Here is a 20,195-nt window from a genome sequence, read left to right as displayed (position 1 = left end):
ACTTCTACTCACCAAATCAGGAATAATAGAAGAGGGACATAGAGAAGACTGATCTTACTTTTTCTAGGCAATAGGGGTGCAATCAATTCCCCAATGTCTTGCTGTTTGTTCACACTCTGGGCCAGGTCCTGGTGGCAGGTGTCACAAAATGAGACATCGTGAACAGAGATCAGTGATGCCATTGTCCAGATGGAGACATTTTCTTTGGAGCCTGGATCACTGTTAGGATCTGGGAGTTTCTGTCTGATAATAATAATAAGCTTTTTGATTAACATTTTAAATGCCATATTCTGCAGATCTCTGAGCTTTTGAGGACTGCCTGTCTATTAGGTATGAATGGCTGACTGTCAGCTAGTATTCCCTAAGTCTCCCATATCTTAGCAGCTTCCACAAAGCTAGGACTTGCTGTCTCCTGAGAAGACAAAGAAGAGCAACAGGGGAAAGATCCAAATAAGAACAGGAGAAAAGGGGCTTGTGAGTCAGGGTACAGCCCACCTCTGAGAAGAGGACCCTCTGAGAAAAGGAAAAGGACCCTCTCAGTGGACCAGAAACTACATCCTGAATGATTTGTATAGAAATAATTTCTTAAGGTTATAAAAAACTACCTCTTTTGATCGCATAAAGAAGGTCAAGTGTCTTATCTTATTGCAGAACCATTTTAATTAATAAATATCAATTGACAATATTGGGTCCAGTTTCTTGGTATGTCTATGGGCATTAGGTAGCCAATTTGGTCCCCTACACCAGGGGTTCCATCCTTAACTTAGCCCTGAAACCTGTCCTGGGAACAGGGAGCACAGGACAATGTATTCTCTGTAGCTAGAGTTTTCCTGCCTTGCCCACAGTCAGGACAAATCTTTGTCACCTGCCAGTCCCACAGCCTCTCAGACCCAACCAAGTAAACACAGTGACTTATATTGCTTACAAACTGTATGGCCATGGCAGGCTTCTTGCTAACTGTTCTTATAGCTTAAATTAATACATTTCCATAAATCTATACCTTGTTATGTGGCTGGTGGCTTACCAGTGTCTTCACATGATGCTGGCCATGGCGGCAGCTGGCAGTGTCTCTCTGCCTCAGCCTTCCGCTCCTCAGAATTCTCCTCTCTCCTTGTCCCACCTACTTCCTGCCTGGCCACTGGCCAATCAGTGTTTTATTTATTGACCAATCACAGCAATTTGACATACAGACCATCCCACAGCAATTCTCCATAACTGCTTCAAGCTGAAACAGGGTGCAGGTGGTCAGGACTCTGGCTAGTCAAAGGTAAGGAGGGAACCCAGGCAATGGGATATTTATCAGAAGCATGTGGTCATCTGACCTAGCCATAGAGAAAGGAAATTACTACATTTGCTGGACTGATCTACATCAGCCTTCAGTGAGTCCATGTGTTCACAGGTCGAAGTCAGTAGCCAGAGCCTGGATGTGTCAGTCAGCCAAACAGAAGCCCACTGAACAGATACAGACTAGAGACAGAGTTAAAATTTGTGAATTTATTTGAATTTTCAGGCCTGTAGTTTTGGTAATTGCAGACCAGGAGAGAGAAAAATGTCATCATCAGGAATAGACTCATACCTATAGGTTTAAAATCCTGAGCTTATGACCCAACAGTATCAGAACTATATTAATGTAAATCTGAAATTTTAAAATTTTAATATAACAATATCATAAAAGGGGAAAATAATTCAAAGCATTTAGTTCATCTATTTATATCTTTGTAACTAGTACTTATATCCTGAATCATTTATCATTTTAAAAGATTTGAAATCTCTTAAACATTACTGCTTGTACCCTATCCCAGCATAGGAGCATGCTGTCCCTGCCCAGAAAGTGACTTCCAAGTGCCCTTAATAAAGATGGTGATGAGGTCATATGACTTGTCTGTTTTGACCTTATTAAAGATGGCACCTGACAGACCACATGATTACCCTTATCAAATATGGCATGGCGTCTGACCACGTGGTCATGTGGGGTTTTTTTCCCCCAAAAAATAAACTAAACAGATAAGGAACATATAAACTGAAGCATTTGAAAGTCAGTCAGAAAAAAATAAAGGTGGTCATATCGATCATACATTTCCATTCACACATAAGAAATAGATTTTTTTTGGCGGGGGGAAAGACGAAGATAAGTTTTCCTGGAAAACTTTTACAGTTAATGCATTGAAGCTTGGAGGCAGTGCCGTAGAGGAGATTGGGAAACAGAGTAGCAGTGTAGCTGAGCCGGAGAGGGGGACTCCGCCCCCAAACCCAAGCCATGGGTCTCTTGAGAGGTGGTGGTGGTAGGGGCTGTGCCCCGCCTGCCTTGACCAAGAGCCTGAGTGGTGGTGGTAGCAGCGGAAATACAGTCAAGTGACCAGACATTTCTGTGGCCAGTCCACCACCCCTTTCTCTCAGCTGCCAGTGGGGCAAGGCTCAGAGCTGCGTGCCAAAATCCCATGGGTGGGACAGGAGGTCCTGGCCACAGAGTTAAGTGACAGAGAGAAAAGATTTAAGAGATAGAACTACAGGCAAGGAGAGGAATTAGAAGCAAGGGACAGGCAAAGAGAATGAACTTTGCCTGGTTTTAAAGGGTGCGCCTGCCGTGGAAAGGAACCTGGTGACAGGGGATGACGTAATTGCTTAGGAGAAACTGGAGGAGCATGTCGGGGGTTGGCCATGAGGAAGGAGCTGGAATAGGAGAGGGTAGGTGCTTTTATCACAGTGAGGTAAAAACGTCCAGCGGACTGACCTCCAGCATCCCAGAGAGTCAGCGAGGACCAACGAACAACCAAGATAGCCAATGGACCATTGTATCGGAAGCTATGGGCCATGGAATTAAGTGGGCACAGGCTGTCTCCATATGCTGCCACATAGGGCCAGGGGCCAGGGCTGTGAGCCCGAAAGACACGTGGTTCTGGTACCATTGAAAGAAAAGAGACGAATCCTCAGGTGTGGCAGAAGGGAAGAGGGGAATCTTACCTATACGATAGGGTGAGGATTCCCAGCGGTGCTCCAGTCAGAAAAATGGTGCATGGTACAGGGTCCCAGAGCTCATCAGACTGCCCACAGGCAGGAGAAAGCAGTGGGATAGCCTGCCCCACATTGGGCACCAATGTTATGATATATCAGTGGGAGGCCCTGGCTGGTTGGGCCAAGGTGCCTCACAGCAGGTGAGAGACAGAGATGCTATGTAGACAGCGCTCAGTGAAGAGTTTTATTTGAGGGGGGAAGAGAATGAGGGGAGAGAAAGAAGAGAGGGATAGGAAGAGAGGAAAGGGAAGGGGGTGCACACCTTGTGTGAGGAGAGAGAGAGAGAGAGAGAGAGAGAGAGAGAGAGAGAGAGAGAGAGAGAGAGAGAGAGAGAGAGAGAGAGAGAGAGAGAGAGAGCGAGCAGATGCCGGAGAGAAAGGGGAGGAGTTTTTCCTTAAAATGAGGCTTTTACATCAGGACACAGGGCGGCCCCAGGGGGCGGGTTTTCAAGGGGCGGGTCAGAATATTAAGTCAACACTAATTAGTAATAGATTTCACCTAGTAAATGAAAGAGGAGATCATGAGTTCAAGTTTATGTGGGTAAATAAGCGCATGAATGGAAACTATGCTGAGAATGGAGCTTCTGTGTATTTTCAAAATTACACCACTCACCTACAAACACACACACACAAAAAAAAAAAATTATTAACTTCAAAAAGAAGTTACCTCACAGATGACAACCCTAGTGAATGTCACTTTATTTGGGTGATTAAAATGATCACAAGGAATAGTATGAGATAGACTTTTGTCCCACCTGATAAAATATAAAGGAAAGAGTGTAGCATCACATTTGTATTTGTGTGTGTGTGTGTGTGTGTGTGTGTGTGTGTGTGACATGTGTATTGTACTATAGTGTGGTGTGTACTTGTTGGTGTAGGTATGTGCAGATGAGATGTGCTTGTAGATGCGTGTGTGTGTGTGTGTGTGTGTGTGTGTGTGTGTGTGTGTGTCTGTGTGTGTCTGTGTGTTGTGGGCAGGGGGGGGTGCACCTGTGGAGGCCAGCGGTTGGGTCAGCTGTCTTTCCTTCTGACACTCCACCTTTAGTTTTTGAGACAGGGTCTCCCACTGAACCTGAACCTCATTGATTTGGCTAGGCACACTGGTCGGTGACTTCCACTACCTGTCTGTCTTTATGAACTCTGCCCAGGGCTGAGGCTACAGGTTCAGATGGCTGTGCCCAGCATTTTATGTAAGGTCATGGGATCTGAACCTAGGTTCCCTATTCTTACTCAGCTGGCATGTCACTGACTGAGCCATGCCCCCAGACCTATATTTAGGATCAGAAGGTCAAAGATAGCATAATGTAAAACCAAGAGTAAGGATGTATTAGACAAAACTCAGGGGAGATTTTATAAAACATTTAGCATGTGAACTTTGAAAGGAATGGGATCATTAGCTAAGGGAAGACAAAGATAAGAATGTGGTCCACAGTGAAGGCGATAGAGAAACAAAAGAATGCAACAGGCAAGTTCCCACTTGGTCTCTAACTGTAAAGGGTGCAATCACAATGTGCTCTGAAAGTGAGATAGTGAGTTCTTTATTGGAAGAACTGCACTGCGAGTTTTGATCTCTTTGGGAAGTACACATTCAGTTATTCAGAGGTGATGATTTTAATACATATTTTTCAGCAACAACTGAAAAATATCCAGAAAAGATATTCACTGTTTGGTAGAGTCAACCTTTCTCTAGCATGAAGCCTTCCTTCTAAAGCAGAACCACCACCACCATGCTTATGGCAGTCTAGTTCTCTTCAACTCAAGTGTAATGTGAGACCTGGGTCCTTCGAACATCATACAGCTTACTACTTCTCAGCATCCTCTGTGTACCGCTTCCATCTTAACAAATAACCCTTGCTTTCAATATTTGAAACTGCTTACTAATTACACAGCCACCACTGAAGCTGTCCCAAGACTATGAGGAGTACATTTATTAAAAAAAAAACAATTTAATAAGACTGAGATTATTTAGCTTGTTGCAGCATGGGAGGCCACACCCTGTCAGAAGACAGGGCCATGGGAGTCAGATGAGTTTCAGAAGAATTCTTATGGAACTGGAGATCATGTTAGATGATCCTAGAGAGGAACTAATGAACCAGCCTACACATTCTCAGGAAGCAGGGGGCAAAAATCAGTGATGAGGAACTGGGGTCAATGAGGCAGAAGATTAAAGCAAGCTTGGCGTTGTCAACGGGAAGGAAGCAGCCATCTTTCACGGTGGTGAGAAGACAGACATGTTTTACCATTGCTATGGTCACATAGTAGGCTTACCTAAGCATTGAATTGAACATTGGTTTTATTCTATTGAGAAGAGTGTGCCCTGGCTCTCACCAGAACCACTATTTCACCAGAAAAGTTGGTTTTGAGTCATAGCATAAGAAGCAGGCAGGGCATAAACCAAAATGCAATCACAGACAGTCTGCTGGCAGTGGACAAACCAACAGAACCAAAATAACAATAATAACTTGCTCACCAGTTCTAAGTTCCATGGACTGTTCTAAGGACTTGGCAAATGCTGCACAGGTTTAGTTCTCAAAGAAACACCACGGAGCAGCTAATATTATCTCCATTAGCTAAGGGCCAGAGAGATGGATGTGCCTATTATGTCTCAGCCAGTTCATAGCAAAGACAGAACCACTCTGATATAATCGTGGCCACATGTTTACTGATGTGACTTAAAGTATTATCTGGAATTACGGAATAAGACATAGTATCCTTCAAGACACCCCTTAAGATCTCTTCTAATCCTTGGCCATGTTCCATTCTGACATTCATTAATCACAGGATATAACATAACCTTACATTTCATAGAGATCAATAAAGTAAACCCCTTTGACATTGAGTTTTACCTCTTAACTCTGTCCATAGTCTCCTTTTGTTCTTTCACCTACATAGCTTAATTTTAGTGTGTGAACCCTCTGTTGCTCCCCCACACACTCCAGGTGTTCTCTTGTAATTGCCTGATTATGTGTCTGCCTTAGAAGTTGGCTTTTATTCCTCCTTTTGGCTGCCCGGACTTCTGATATCCTGTGGGGGAGTTACTACCATGCTGTACTGAAAAAGGTTTAACAGCTGATTCCTCAGGCAGGGAAATAAGGACACACCCATGTACCATACCAGAGTGCATGTGCACATTCATGCCCGCATGTGCACACGTGACTGCACACACCCACATGCACACATACATTTATTACATTTTACTTGCACCAAAAACATGTAGCAATAATCATGTATATTATTTCCTCTCTACTTAATAGTCCAAATGATCATTCCGTCCTTACAGAATGTTGATGTCAAACTCTTTCAACCAATTGCAGCTGGCATTGACAGAAGAGCCGAGTTCCCCCTCTAAGGTTGGTCAGTGTGAGTAATTATGTTGATGACCAAGGCAAAAATGAACAAAGTCCTATGCTCCTTTCTTGCTCCTTGAGGTCATAAGTGGGTTCTTTGTGGAATCTGATGGGTAGTTTAACACTGGCAGAATATCTCCATGTTTTTTGTATTATTTTCAGTATGAGGGCTACAGATAGGACACAGTTGAGAGTTTAATCTTTTTTTTTTTTTTTTTTTTTACATTTCTCTGTTACTTTCTCAAATCTAAATAACTGAAAAAGCCACAGATCAGTCCTGGTTTGGAGCATTTATGAATTTTTGTGGTATAAACACCCCCGCCTGGACTGATCTCAAACTTCCAACACGATGCTATTGAACATGAATACAAAGCCAGAAAGAAATTTGCATAGACACCAACACACACATACACCCCCATCATACAGTCACAATAGAGGCAAGTAATAAAAAGAGAATAGATAGGGAGATGTTTTGATCATTTATTATCTTTTAAAAGGTAAATTTCATCATAAATTAACTTTTGTGGTAGCTATATTTAACATCCAACTTATAAACCTGCTAATGTTTTAACAGTTGACTCCAGTGAGCAGATGTAAACCAGACACAGATACTTCAGCTCTACTTGGCTGTGTGTGGTCTTTCATGGGAGGGACTGTATTCCATGAAGGAAACCAAAGGAAACAAGCCTCCTTTCCATCCAGATCAGCCAAGGGACAAGCCTGGAACCCAAACCTGGCCAGCTGTGTGATCCTTTCCCAGGCTCTCATTCTTGATGAAGTCATAAAGGGAGGGAAGATTGGTCATCCAGGATGCTAGCAGTTGCTGGCCAAGCAGATTCTGCTTATGGGACCAGGTGTGTTCCCTGTCTGCTCTCTGGATATTTCCTCATTCTTGCCACATTCTATACCAATAAACCTGTAGTGTTCCCATATTCTGTCCACAATTTACATTCTGCATAGACTAGAAATTATTTCTACTCTTCACAATTGGCAAGTCTAACAAGTATTTTTTGAATTCTTCATGACAAAAGATAAGATTGTCTTCCCAGTTTTAGGTTTTGCATGTACACACTTCGAAGCACTAGGTGAAAGTCCAAAAAGGTATTTGCTAATGTGAAAATATAAGTTACACAGTTAGGGTAACAGTAATGATTGTGTAGATTATATATGAGCCCCTAACATAATTCAAAGCAGGAAAATTGGGTTCTGAGCCTTGAAAATTAGAAAAGAATCTAGTGTCACATTTCAATGACATCTTCATATATTAAGATTTGACACTTGTCACAGGATCAGATACTTCTGTGCATGCCACACATTCTGTCCACCCGTTGCTTTGCCCCAGTCATGAAGGAGCTTTACATATACAACCTAGTAAATCCTCAGCTCAGTGTCCTCACAGTCCCTGGCATTTTGCAACTCACACACTATACTCATGCACACACAATCCAGAAGTGAGAGAAATACCAGCCATGAAAGAAAACTTCATTAATGTGGAAGAGACCTCAGTGGTGAATTCTTCCCTTCTAGGGACCCTCCAAAAGACAATTCCAAGTAATATTTAAATGGCTTTTCAAAAAAGTCTCAGAAAGCTGATATAGCTAAATAACAACTGACATGAATTAGATAAATCACAAAATACTCTAAATTTTGTTGTTTACAGAGTCTGGTTGTTAGGAGACAATAAGTTCTATGTGTACAAATAACTTCATATTGAATCTGAGGAAATGGCTCAGCTAGTACATCACTTTAGGATGTGAGTTTAGATCTTCAGTACCCAGATAAACCAATCAGGCCCATCAGTGTACACCTGTAATCCAAATGCGGGGGAGGAAAAGACAAGAGGATCCCTAGAGCTCACTGCTTACCAGTCTAGCTGAATCAGTGAGCTCCATGTTTAGTGAAAGGCTCTGTTTCAAAAATAAGATGGAGAACAATTGATGAAGAACCCTGACCTTGATGTCTACTTCCATCCTCACTTGTGCACACATGTACATGTACCTACACACACACACACACACACACACACACACACACACACACACACACACACACTATATACATATAAGCATATGAAGAAATAATTTCAAACAATTATACAGTACATTTATTTGTAGGAGCTGTCAGTGGTGGTATATGTAGATTTTGCTGCATATATAAGCTTATCAGTAAAAATTCAGATGCATGTAAGTCAGTAAAATGTGTTGAATTATGAAGGTAATAAAATAGCATACATAAGGCATAAGATCTACATAGTTCCAAAATTGAAGGATAAGTTTTCTTTCAATGATGTTAGCTAACAGACATTTGTCAGTGATATTAAGCTCACCATTGTTCTATGTGACAAAAACACACAATATTTAACAAAAATAATAAAAGGTTCTGGCTGTCATGGTCCAAGACAGTTATATAATTCTTCAAAGGATCAGAAGCCTTCTTTGGCATGAACTGATGAAAATAATCTTACAACTTCACATAAGCCAAACTGCTATGCTCTGAAGACACGTCTCAACTGTACAAACTGAACAATAAATGTCTTCTTGCATCCTTTAGTGAAAACCGATGGGAAAGCATCAAAGGTTGTATTGGTCTGAATATGAAGTGAACCATTGGTACCCAGCAGGTGTCATTGTGGATATGTAGAAAAGTTAAGAGGTATAGCTTACCTGAAGGAAGTCGGACACTGTGAGGGGTACACTTGAAAGTTATACCTGACCCCTTGCCCTGATCTTAGTTTATATTTCCTGATCACCATACCATCAAGAAGCCCCTCTGCCATACTCTCCCACCACTATGACATTCTGCTCAAGTCCATGGGTACAGAGGTACACGGGCACAAATCACCATTGACTGAACACTCTGAAACCATGAACTCCAATAAGTCTCTTCTCCTTTAAGGTATAGCAGTCAGCTGTTTAGCCATGGTGGTCAAAAGTCTGACTAGTCCAGTCTTTCTCCATGGGGGAACCACACAGGAAGCCTGTAGCACCAGGAAAATGCATACTTTTCAACTGGCCTAAGTTAATCTCAGCATAGGGTTTGATAACTAGACAATATATTTCTCTAGATCAGCATCAGAACACTCCTGGAGGCTTCTAAACACTTGCACAGCACAGAGTCTTGGTGGAAACAGGCGAGTTTATCTGCAGCTTTTCAGGTTGCTTTGACAAAACAGCCAACAAAAGCAACTGGAGGAAGGAGGATAAAGGCGTGCTTCGGCTCACAAGGTGTAGTTCCTCCTGGTGTACAAGGCAGGGTAACAGGAGCCTGATGTACATCGCACCCACAGTCGCGACGCAGAGAGACACGATGATGAGCTAAGTTATCCGTCTCATTTTCTTGAGTCTAGAACTCTAGCCCAGAGTATGGTATCATCCACATTCAGGTTAGATCTCTCTTATTTAGGTAAATCTTTCAGGAAACATCCTCATAGACACCCTCAGAGGTGTGTTTCCACGCTGCTTCTAAATTCAGTCAGGCTGACAAGATTGAGCATAAAAGCCAGCAGCCTTTATTTTGAAAGAATTCCTTGGGGTCATTTTCTACATTTCAAATTTTACAAACTAGTAACTTTAATCAGGAATACTTTTTTAAATAGTTCACTAGGATGTTTTAACTACTTAATGTTGTGTAAGTAATTGTTCTTCTCCAGAATCCTATTCTATCTGTAACATACTTTAAAATATATTACTATTACTTATTGTAAGTTTTGATTCTCTAGTTAGGGAGAGAGAATTTTTACACAGTAAAATCATATATTACAGTCTTTGATGGACTCTGGGTGGTTTGAGAACACAAAGGAGGGAATATTTATGGTGAGCTGGTTTGACATTATAGGAACAGCTGATTTGAGCTAAAAAGAAAACATGACTAAAACTTCCATGGGCTTTTCCCCTCAAGTTTGCATGCTTATTTATTTAATGTGTAACTCTTATTTGTCAGTCTCTGGGTCAGGAATCTCTGGGGCTTGTTTTGTTGTTGTTGTTTAGAGATGGGATATGGCTGTGACATCCAGGCAGGACCTTAAAATAATTATCCTTCTGCCTCAGCCTCCCAAGGACAGAAATTACTGGTATGTGGCACCACACCTGGCTTTGGTATGCACAGTCTTCTCTCTCTCTGGGATTCAGGAGGGAAAAAAAAAAACACTGATCAAGGGGCATAGTTGACAAGATCCTTCCAGAATCCTCTGGCAATATCAATTTCCTTTGGTTTATCTGAGGTTTAAAGGCAAACTGTTCCACATAGTATTCTTAGGCAGGAACCTAAAGAGTGAATGTTTTTTGCCTTTCAAATCAAAGTACGAGGAAGTTGGGCTAAATTCTAGTGTCAGAGTACATGGGCATAAATAAGCCCCCTTCGGGTGAGTATGATAATTATGGTTCACAGCAGAGGAAGAAGTTGAGTTAGAGGACATTCTCTGTGTGAGGCATTTCATACGTCTCAAATGTGTCATTAGAAACAAATATTTATCTTTAGTTTATGATTTATCTTGTAACCACTTTGCTGTATAATCACTCTGGTAAAAGAAAGCCTCAAACATTCTTTAACTAACATGATGTTCAAGGTATATATATGGAATGAGATGACTAGGTAAGGCACTCTGGGAAAGTCTAAATCACATAGAAACACTTTGCCACCAGCCAGAGACTTCTGACCTTTCCACTGAGATGCTTGGCAGGAAAAAGAATACCTTTCCCCAGATAATTGTTAGACTTTTAACTTACCGTTGTGCATAAAACTCTCTACATTTTATTGACATCATTTTCAAGAAGATGGACTGTCTCAGTTAGGGTGACTATTGCTGTGATGAAACACCATGACTAGAAGCACCTTGGGGAGGAAAGGGTTTATTTGGCTTACGTATCCTGACAGGGTCCACTGAAGGAAGCCAAGGCAGGGGCTCAAATTGGGCAGGAACCTGGACACAGGAGCTGATGCGGAGGCCATGGAGGGGTGCTGCTTACTGACTTGCTCCTCATGGCTTGTTCAGCCTGCTTTCTTATAGAACCCAGGACCAGTGGCCCAGGGATAGCACCACCCACAATGAGCTAGGCCCTTCCCCATCAATCACTAATTAAGACAATGCTCTGCTTGCCTATAGTCCATCTTATGGAGGCATTTTTTTATTTGAGGCTCCCTTTGGAATGACTCCAGCTTACATCAAGTTGATATCAAACTAGCCAGCATGGAGATAAACAAAGTTTCATTGTCAAGGGAGATAATGGAAATGAATGAATGGGCTTTTAAAAAAACATTTCAAAGGATCTTCAGAAATACCTTGTATCCACTATATGGTAGTAAAGACTGAGACTTGCTAATTAGTGGTGTGAAAAGAGTCATGAAGGAGCCTCAGGCCAGGTGGTGAGTCCCCAGGGAAACACCTACGGAGGGGGGTGGTGGTAAAGTTTTGTGCAAGAGGATTTGATAGTAACATGGTTTGTCAGAAAAGCATCCATTTCCTTCCCATAAATCATGCTACAATGAGCACATTTTAGAAATAAATATTAAAAATCTGGCAATTAGGATATAAAAAACCGAAGTTATGTGGTAAATTTCATAAGATGGTATATTCTGTTTCTTTGTCCCAAATATACTAGCCTCCAGCAAAGGTGATCTGTTATGAAATGGGGAGAGGCCTTGGCGGGTAGAGCCAAGGTGCCTCATGGTGGGTAGGAAACAGAGATGCCATGCACACAGCACTCATTAGGGAGTTTTATTTGGTGGAGGGAAGAGAGAGGGGAGAAGGAAAGAGAGAGATAGGGAGAGAGAGACATAAACAGAGAGGGAGAGGGAGAGATGGGGAGGGAGAGACACAGAGAGAAAGAGAGAGAGAGGGAGAGAGAGAGAAGAGAGAGAGAAGGGGGAGGAACACACTACATTGTGGAAAGAGGGGGAAGAGAGAGCAAGGGGGCATAGTCTTTTCTTTTTTATAGTATTTTTATTTTATAATTAACTTAATTTCACATATCAGGCACGGATTCCCCCATCCTCCCTCCTCCCACCCCCCCAGCCCTCCCCCCAACCCAACCCCTATCCCACCTCCTCCAAGGGAACTGGAATGTAAGATGACTTCAGGATGCTGGGCAGGCCAGGGTACTATCTGCATGTTGGCCAGGATCCTAAGAAGTGGATCTGAATGCTAACATGATCTACCTCTATTACATTAAGATAATATAATATCATATAATATTATAATATATATTAATATAGTAACTTAAAATTAACTTAATAACATAATAACCTTTTTTTCTGTTAATCCTACAAGAGTGCCATAATTTTTAGAATTAACATAAAACCAAAGAATCATTTCTTAGATCGGCTTTTTTTGCATTTAACTTATTGTGTGTGCATATAAATGCATATGTGCATGCATGCACACATATCATGGAGTGGGTATGGAGGTCAGAAGACAGTTTGCAGGATCCAGTTCTCTCCTTCCACCATATGAGTTCTTGGCAATCAGACTCAGAAAATCAGGTTTGGTGTCAAGGGCTTTTTACCAACTGAGCCGTCTTTCCAGCCTTCAATATGTATTTCAGCAACATTTCTAAATTTATATATATATTTTTTCAGTTACTCCAGGTTTTTATTTCAATATTTATGGCAATAATTAGGAGTAATATTTTGAGTAATATTGTAAAATGACAGGTTTAATCAGTTATTACATTATATTACAGATGCATTCACTGAACTAAACACCCCTTAATGTATACTTCATTCCATTCACCTAGGTGCACGCGATTGTGATAGAGAATGTTCATGATTGCCTCACCCTTGTGCACCGCAAGAAGGGTAAGCAAACAGATCATTTTATTTTGAATGAGCACAGACAGTGCTTAGGAAGTCTTGACAATCCCAAGTCAGAAACAAAGATTAAAATTATTTAATACTTACATGTGTGTGCATGTGCACACCGTTATCTGTGCTTGCCTATGTGGAGGCCAGAAGTCAATGTTAGGTTCCTTTCTCTATCACTCACCACTTTATTTTCTGAGACAGGATGGACCTAGAGTTCACCACTTTGGCCAGATATCTAGCCAGCAAGTTCCCAGGGTCTGCTTTACCTGTGTTGTGGTTATAGACACATGCTATCATGCCTGGCCATACACGCATCTGAAGTGGCCAAGGATCTAAGCTCAGGTCTATATGTTCGCACAGCAAGCAAAATGACCCATCTTACCAACCCACAAAATTAAGTAGTTTAAGAAAAGCAATAACATTTTATGTCTTCCAAAAGTGACAAGAGATAGAAAGATCTTACTTCGTTTCAATGCCAGAGAAGCCCCATTAGAATCTATTTATAACAGGACTCTAGATAGCATGTGACAGAAACCCAACTCACAGGTGAGGACTAAGACTACCACTAGGCCTGGGAAGCCTCTGCTGCTGTGACTATGAGCTGTGCTATTGCAATCCCTACCCTCGCTCCTCCATTCCCCTTTGCAAGTTCCTTCTACTCCTTCTCTTCCCGTGGGCTTCCTCTAACCTTGGGTCTACATATGAAAAAGCAAAAGTGCCCATAATTTTTAAGTTTACATTTTAATTATCACCTAATCAAAAGCTGCCCTGTCAGAGTGGCAAATCTAATATTTCCAAGAAAGGACCACATTGGATAAAGGTCATCAAATGTCGGACTCCAGAGCAGCATTTCAGAAGGTGAGATCTGTTATTTAAGACAAACAGGCTTCTTGGAATGCCAATCTTTCTGATTTTATTTTAATTATTTCTTGTCATCATCATCATCATCATCATCATCATCATCATCATCATCAGTTGCTGTTGCTTTCAAGACGGGCTCTCACTATGTGGCTCTGGCTGTCCTGAAACTCACTATGTAGACCAGACTGGCCTCTAACTCACAGAGATCTGCCTGCTTCTGCCTGCATGCTGATTTTATTTTTACCACAATCAACCTAAAATTAGTCAGAGGAGTTCAGAAACATCAGCCTCCACATACAAGGAACATAACACAGTTACAATTATATCCATCTGTCATTTTGTTTAATTTACTTTTGTTGTTGTTGATTGGTTAGTGTCTCTTTTTTTGTCAGTTTTTCCCTGCAAAACATATGTGTAAAGCTAGATGACTCATTAACTTGACAATGAATTTTCATTAACTGAAGACTAAGATGAAATGGGCTCTTATAAACTTCTACCTTCCAACTCATCTTTCAGATTGTTGAAACCAGAGTTTTGGAATAATCTTCTTCCCAGTGTCTACCCATCTCACCAGTGCTCAAATGCAGGAAAATAATATTAATGTACTCCCAGACAAGAAAATTATGCATAATCTAAATCTAAATGATTCCATAAAAGCATTACCCATATATGATCCTATCTCACTTGACATTTATTCAATCTTAATCTTTCAAAGGTCATTTGTCAAATGATGACATTGTCAGATATTTATTTGTGCAGGAAGTCATCATGCCATGATAATGCCACCTATGATAAATTCATATTTTGACAGATGACTTTTAACTTTTTCCAGACTTTCAACATTCTATGCAACAGAATTCACTTTGCCAATATTATTTTAATCCCATCTACAATCAAGCCTTTGGTATCATCTTAATGCAAGGAAGAAGGAGAACAAATGTCAATATGTCTTTCTCCATTTTTATTTCCCTACGATTTGTTGTTACCCATAAAATACGGTTATCTAGTGGAATCCAGTTTTTGCTAATGTTAGAAAACATAATGCCTCTTGTTTTTATTTCAAGAGAATTTTTATTTCATAGAGATATGCTTGTTTTTGTCAAAGATGCATGTAACCAGAATTATTCAACTACTAAAACCATGTAATTGCATAGGTTATTAACCCAACTAACATTTATACTTACTAACTTACTACGTATGGCCACTTACATTTGTTATAATTATTTAATCCATATGACACCCTTCTGAGACAGGAATTCTTGTCACCATCTAATATTTGAAGACATTGAAATATAAAACAAGAAAAATGGGCTCAGTTGGTAAAATGCTTACTCCACAAGCATAAAAACCTGAGTTCAAGCTCCATGTTTCTCTTTGTGGAAAGGACATATCATAGGAGGGACCTATGCTACAGGAGAAATAAAAATTAATCAACTCCAGTCTGCAGAAACAGAAGGTTTGGGATCAATAAATCAAGGATGCATTGTACCAAGCAGCCAGAATTCAGTAAAAAGAAGAGAAAATGGCCAGAATCTAGAATTATGTATAGTCTTTAATCATGATGGTTAGGCCACGCTGAATTAGTGGGTTGTCAAAGCCACACTGCATAGGTTCAGCTCCTAGGCATCAGCACACCAGCTAGCTCCTCACTATAATGGCCTCATGTGAAAGCTGCATGCAAAACTAATACATGGTTATTAGGGACAGAATCATAGATGTCTATCCCTATATCTTGGGGTGTGATTTAGGGACAGCAGGATTTAGGGAAATGGTTTACAATACAGGCCAATAAAAGACATTGTGATGCTGTGGATATTACTCTATGTAAATAAAACACTGATGGCCAGTGACCAGGCAGGAAGTATAGGCGGGACAAAGAGAGAGGAGAATTGGGGAAACAGGAAGGAGGGAGAGACACTGCAGCCACCGCCAGGAGAAGAGCATGTAAAGATGCCGGTAAGCCACCAGCCACGTGGCAAGGTATAGATTTATAAAAATGGGTTAATTTAAGATAAAAGAACAGTTAGCAAGAAGCCTGCCACGGCCATACAGTTTATAAGTGATACAAGCGTCTGAGTGATTATTTTATAAATGGATTGTGGGACTGCGGGGCTTGGGGAATCTGGAGAGAAGCCCTCCAGCAACATTGTGAAGTGAGAAAAATACAGGTGTCAGAACTTCTAGACCCCTTGAACTCTAGGGAAGGAAGCAGATTTGGAATCCTGCCAATGTGTTGCTGTTCAAGCTGATTCCCAGGGGTGCTTCTAAGAAATAAATCATGCATATATCTTTACTGTCTTGCCACACATGTTTATCATGCTTGGAAGGAAACCACAGAAATCAGAACTAATGGGTTGAGATGAATAACTGGAAAGGCACAGCACATTCCTTAGACTCAACATCACGGAGATGTTAGCTGAGTGTGGAGGTTCATGCCTATAATCCCAGCATTTGGGGGCTAAGGTCGGAGGAATGCCGACAGTTCAGAGCTACTCTGAGCTAGAGTGAATACCAGGCGAGCCTGGCTATAGGGTAAGATCCTGTCTCTAAGCACACACACACACATGCACACACATACATATCACTACCACCACAGATACAACAATTGCCATGCCTTTAGTTAAAAGAAATGTAATGCACCCTTTTAAAGCAAAAAAATGCACAGGGAGCAAAGAGCTTAGCTACTTTTAACCACTGTAAAAAGCTCAGTGTTACAAAGAAACAAAGAAATGGATGTAAGGCAGAGAAAAGTGGCAGTTGGGTCCCTTCACAGGGTAGGAAGGAGCTCAGCTGTCTGCAAATCCCTGTTTCAGTAAGAGATTCAATAATCTAAGAGGAGAATTGCCATAAGTATGGCAGTTGGCTTTCAGTGGGTGGGGCAGGGCTCAGGTATTTTGCAGGGAAGGTGTCTGGGTAAGTGGGCAAAGAAAAAGCCTCTAACAATAGCAACAGGCTCAGGCTGTAATACAGGATCTCGTATTTAACGCATAAAGTGCCTTACTTCAAAGGAGGTCCTAGGCAAGACCCGTGTGTTGTCCTTGTCTACAGCTGTAAAGGTTCTTATGGGTGACCAAATTTGTCATTTGTAGAGAGTGTTACTGATAATCAACCAGGACATTTGTCTTCTTTTTCATTTTTATTTTTTTCATCTTTTGGTTTCTCCAGACAGGGTTTCTCTGTGTAGTTTTGTGCCTTTCCTGGAACTCACTCTGTATCCCAGGCGGTCCTCATACTCACAGAGATCCGCCTGCCTCTGCCTCCCCAGTGCTGGGATTAAAGGCGTGTGCTACCACCGCCTGGCTCAACCAGGACATTTGTACTAGAGGCTGACAACCTATGCTCCAGGTAGCACCTAGGCAACAAATGGCTGCAGAGGATTCCTTCCCCCTCTTTTAGGTCCCTCATAGCTAGTATACACAGACAAGTCACATGTAGCTCTCACATGTGTCCTGGACTTGTCATCATGTACCTCTCCTTTCCGGCCTTGCCTAGGACCGCCTTTGAAATAAGACACCTAAGCATTAAAAAGGAAAGCCTGGCTGGGTGGCGGCGGCTCACGCCTTTAATCCCAACACTCAGGAGGTGGATCTCTGTGAGTTCGAGGCCAGCCTGGTCTACAGAGGACAGGTACCAAAACTGCTCAGAGAAACCCTGTCTCGAAAAACTAAATTAAATAGATAGATAGATGATAGATAGATAGATAGATAGATAGATAGATAGATAGATAGATAGATAGATAAGGAAACCCTGTATTGCAATCTCAAGACAACCAGACCAAAGCTGAAAAGTTAAAAGAAACATGACACAGGTCTTTTAAAATAAGAAAAATAACTGCCCTGTAAGGAGGTGGGTACTTACGTACCTCCAAAGCTGCAGGTCTTGGAGGAGTAGTTCCCATACTCCCCCAGCTGGCTTTCTGATGTCTAACTCAGTGTAACTTTCTTTCCCCCTTTTCTTTCAATCTTTCTTCTCTCACCAACTGCTGAGATCCTAAACACGCCTGTCTTGTTATTCTGTGCACTCTTTCTTTACCTGAGATAAAGGCTAAGACTTAAGTCTATGACTGAGATGTAGATAAAGTGTCCATTATTTATTTTGTGGCCAGGCCCATGGAACCTCACTAGACTAGGAGTTCTCCACTGACAAGGTCATCTCCTAATATAACAAGTGCTTGCAAATATTGGACAGAACTATTGAATATATATTCAATATATGAAATATATAACTTGTATTGCCCTGCTAGTCTAAAAAAAAAAATGACCCACTCTAAGAGAACAATGACAAATCTCTATTCTTATACAGACAGCTCCTTCCCCTTTAGACACAAATAGTGTGAAATCAGGTAAGTTCAGATTTTAAATAATTTGCTGCTGAAAGAAATAGGTGCCTGATTTAGCTACGAGCTTTTTGTTGCCTGTTTATCTTGCTCCTCACTCCAGCTTAACAGCCAAAGCCTCATGACATGGGCATGATGAGCCTATGATGTGGGCACAACTCCACTAAAGGGAGAGACATAGCCATGTTACCCTCTGGCAGAACTATGAAGGAAGTGAAATGTGACTGTCAGTGGCTGTGATCAGAAAAACATTTTGTACATATCCTTGGAACCACAAGACTTCTGGGATCACAATTTAGCCATTTCCTAATATTCTATTAAAGATGCTATGAGTCTAGTCTAAGAGTCAACAGAGCCACCTTCGTGACAGAGAGAAGGAGTAATGGACTTAAGCAAATAAGCTGAGAAAACAAGTTAAGCAAGAGTAACTGAGCCCCAGGTCAATAACTCGAAGGAGCTATGAAAGTAATCTAGTTGAAAGATAGATCAAACTTGATAGCAAGCTACTGACCTTACAGTGTATCCTATCCTGTATGAGAAATAGATACCGTACTCCATCTTCTCACATGCTCCCCAAAGAAGACACCTCTGACCTTATCTAAAACAATAGGCCTCCCCTTGCCAACCTCAGATTGTCTGTCTTCTTTTTTGCTGGGAGTTCACAAAGATTAATAAATCAGAACCTGCATTTCCCTAGATCCCTTGCAGTGAATCTCGGCTTTCTTCTCCCACTGCTTTACAGATCATGCATTATTGGGAAGTTCATTTAATCTCTCAGTACTTCATAAGGGATTATCATACTATTTCTTGATGGTGTTGTGATAATCAAATGAATTAATATATGAAAAGTGAGCAGAACAGTGCCTGGCCCACACTAATTAGTATATAAGTCTGAGGTGCTATTGCTTCTCATTAATTTGTTACCACCGAATTCTCTCTCTCTCTCTCTCTCTCTCTCTCTCTCTCTCTCTCTCACACACACACACACACACACACACACACACGGTTGAACAAGAGTAGGCAAACTTCTCTTCACCACTTCTGATGACAGAAATAAGGAGAAGAAATAAAACCCAAGCATGCAGTTTAGGATTTAAGGTAGTTCCCTGTTCACAGGCATGTCCTCATTCTGTGATAGGAACAGTGCTCAGGTACTGTAGATACCTGCTTTTCCTTTTTCCGTAGGTTGCCTAGTGTGTGGACATGCATGTATATACACACACAAATGCACACTCCTTTCAAATTAACATAGATTTCAGAGTCAGAAGGAAAGAAACCATTAGTCACATACATTATTAATGATTCCACTAATGAAATTAATGGATTTTGATTATTTTGGAGTCTGCCTATAGTTTTACGATAATAGTTTTAAATGTATAGCATAAATTCTGTTGCTTTTGGCTTCCATAATCTTTTATCCACACATCCTTTTATTCTCCTTCTCATCTCAGTGTGTATGGATTGACTTATAGAGAAGCAAGCTTGGAAAGAAAAATGCAGATGGCGGCCCCAGGGGGTCAGAGTCCTGGGTCCAGAATTTTCAAAGAGAAGAAAACTACATTCCAGAAAGACTCTACATCTCTCAACGTGAAGATTTTCTGCTCATTGTCTCACTATAATACATCTGTGCCCTGTAAAAGCCATTTACGATACTGATGCCCCTGAGAAGATGGAAAAGTCTCCTCTGTTTTCCTCAGTGCTAGCCTTGAATACATCTGCTTCATTACACTAATTTATGTCCCCCTGGGTTTATGGACGAGTGGCTAGATGCATGATCTGTAGACTCAAGTAACAGATATACAAGCTTAGAATCTACAACAGACATACATTATAAAGATGAAC

At 41.2% G+C, this 20,195-nt stretch overlaps 2 long non-coding RNA genes across 7 annotated transcripts in view; one reads left to right on the top strand and one right to left on the bottom strand.

Moving 5' to 3' along the window:
• The window catches only part of LOC107403030 (uncharacterized), a 16,152-nt gene extending 12,780 nt beyond the window's left edge, over positions 1 to 3,372 (bottom strand). Inside the window, exons 1-2 of one of the 5 annotated variants that reach the window (XR_006061594.2) lie at positions 2,962 to 3,372; positions 13 to 243 (exon numbers count right to left, since the gene is read on the bottom strand). This is a non-coding gene — a long non-coding RNA (uncharacterized LOC107403030). Of the gene's footprint in view, positions 1 to 12; positions 244 to 1,000; positions 1,319 to 2,961 lie in introns of those variants that run through there. The other 4 variants (XR_006061590.2, XR_006061589.2, XR_006061592.2 and 1 more) reach the window with 4 other exon arrangements.
• Positions 1,200 to 20,195, top strand: LOC121820949 (uncharacterized). Of its 2 annotated transcripts, XR_006061596.2 has the most exons (4): positions 1,201 to 1,267; positions 6,292 to 6,361; positions 13,090 to 13,150; positions 19,805 to 20,195. It is a non-coding gene; the product is annotated as an uncharacterized LOC121820949 (long non-coding RNA). The 2 variants fall into 2 exon arrangements; XR_006061595.2 differs by lacking the exon at positions 6,292 to 6,361 and having other exon boundaries at positions 1,200 to 1,267.

This window comes from Peromyscus maniculatus, chromosome 10 (genome assembly GCF_049852395.1).
Source record: "Peromyscus maniculatus bairdii isolate BWxNUB_F1_BW_parent chromosome 10, HU_Pman_BW_mat_3.1, whole genome shotgun sequence".
Taxonomy (NCBI): Eukaryota; Metazoa; Chordata; class Mammalia; order Rodentia; family Cricetidae; genus Peromyscus; species Peromyscus maniculatus.
Note: the sequence above shows the minus strand (reverse complement) of the source record. Positions and strands in the feature narration are given on the sequence as shown.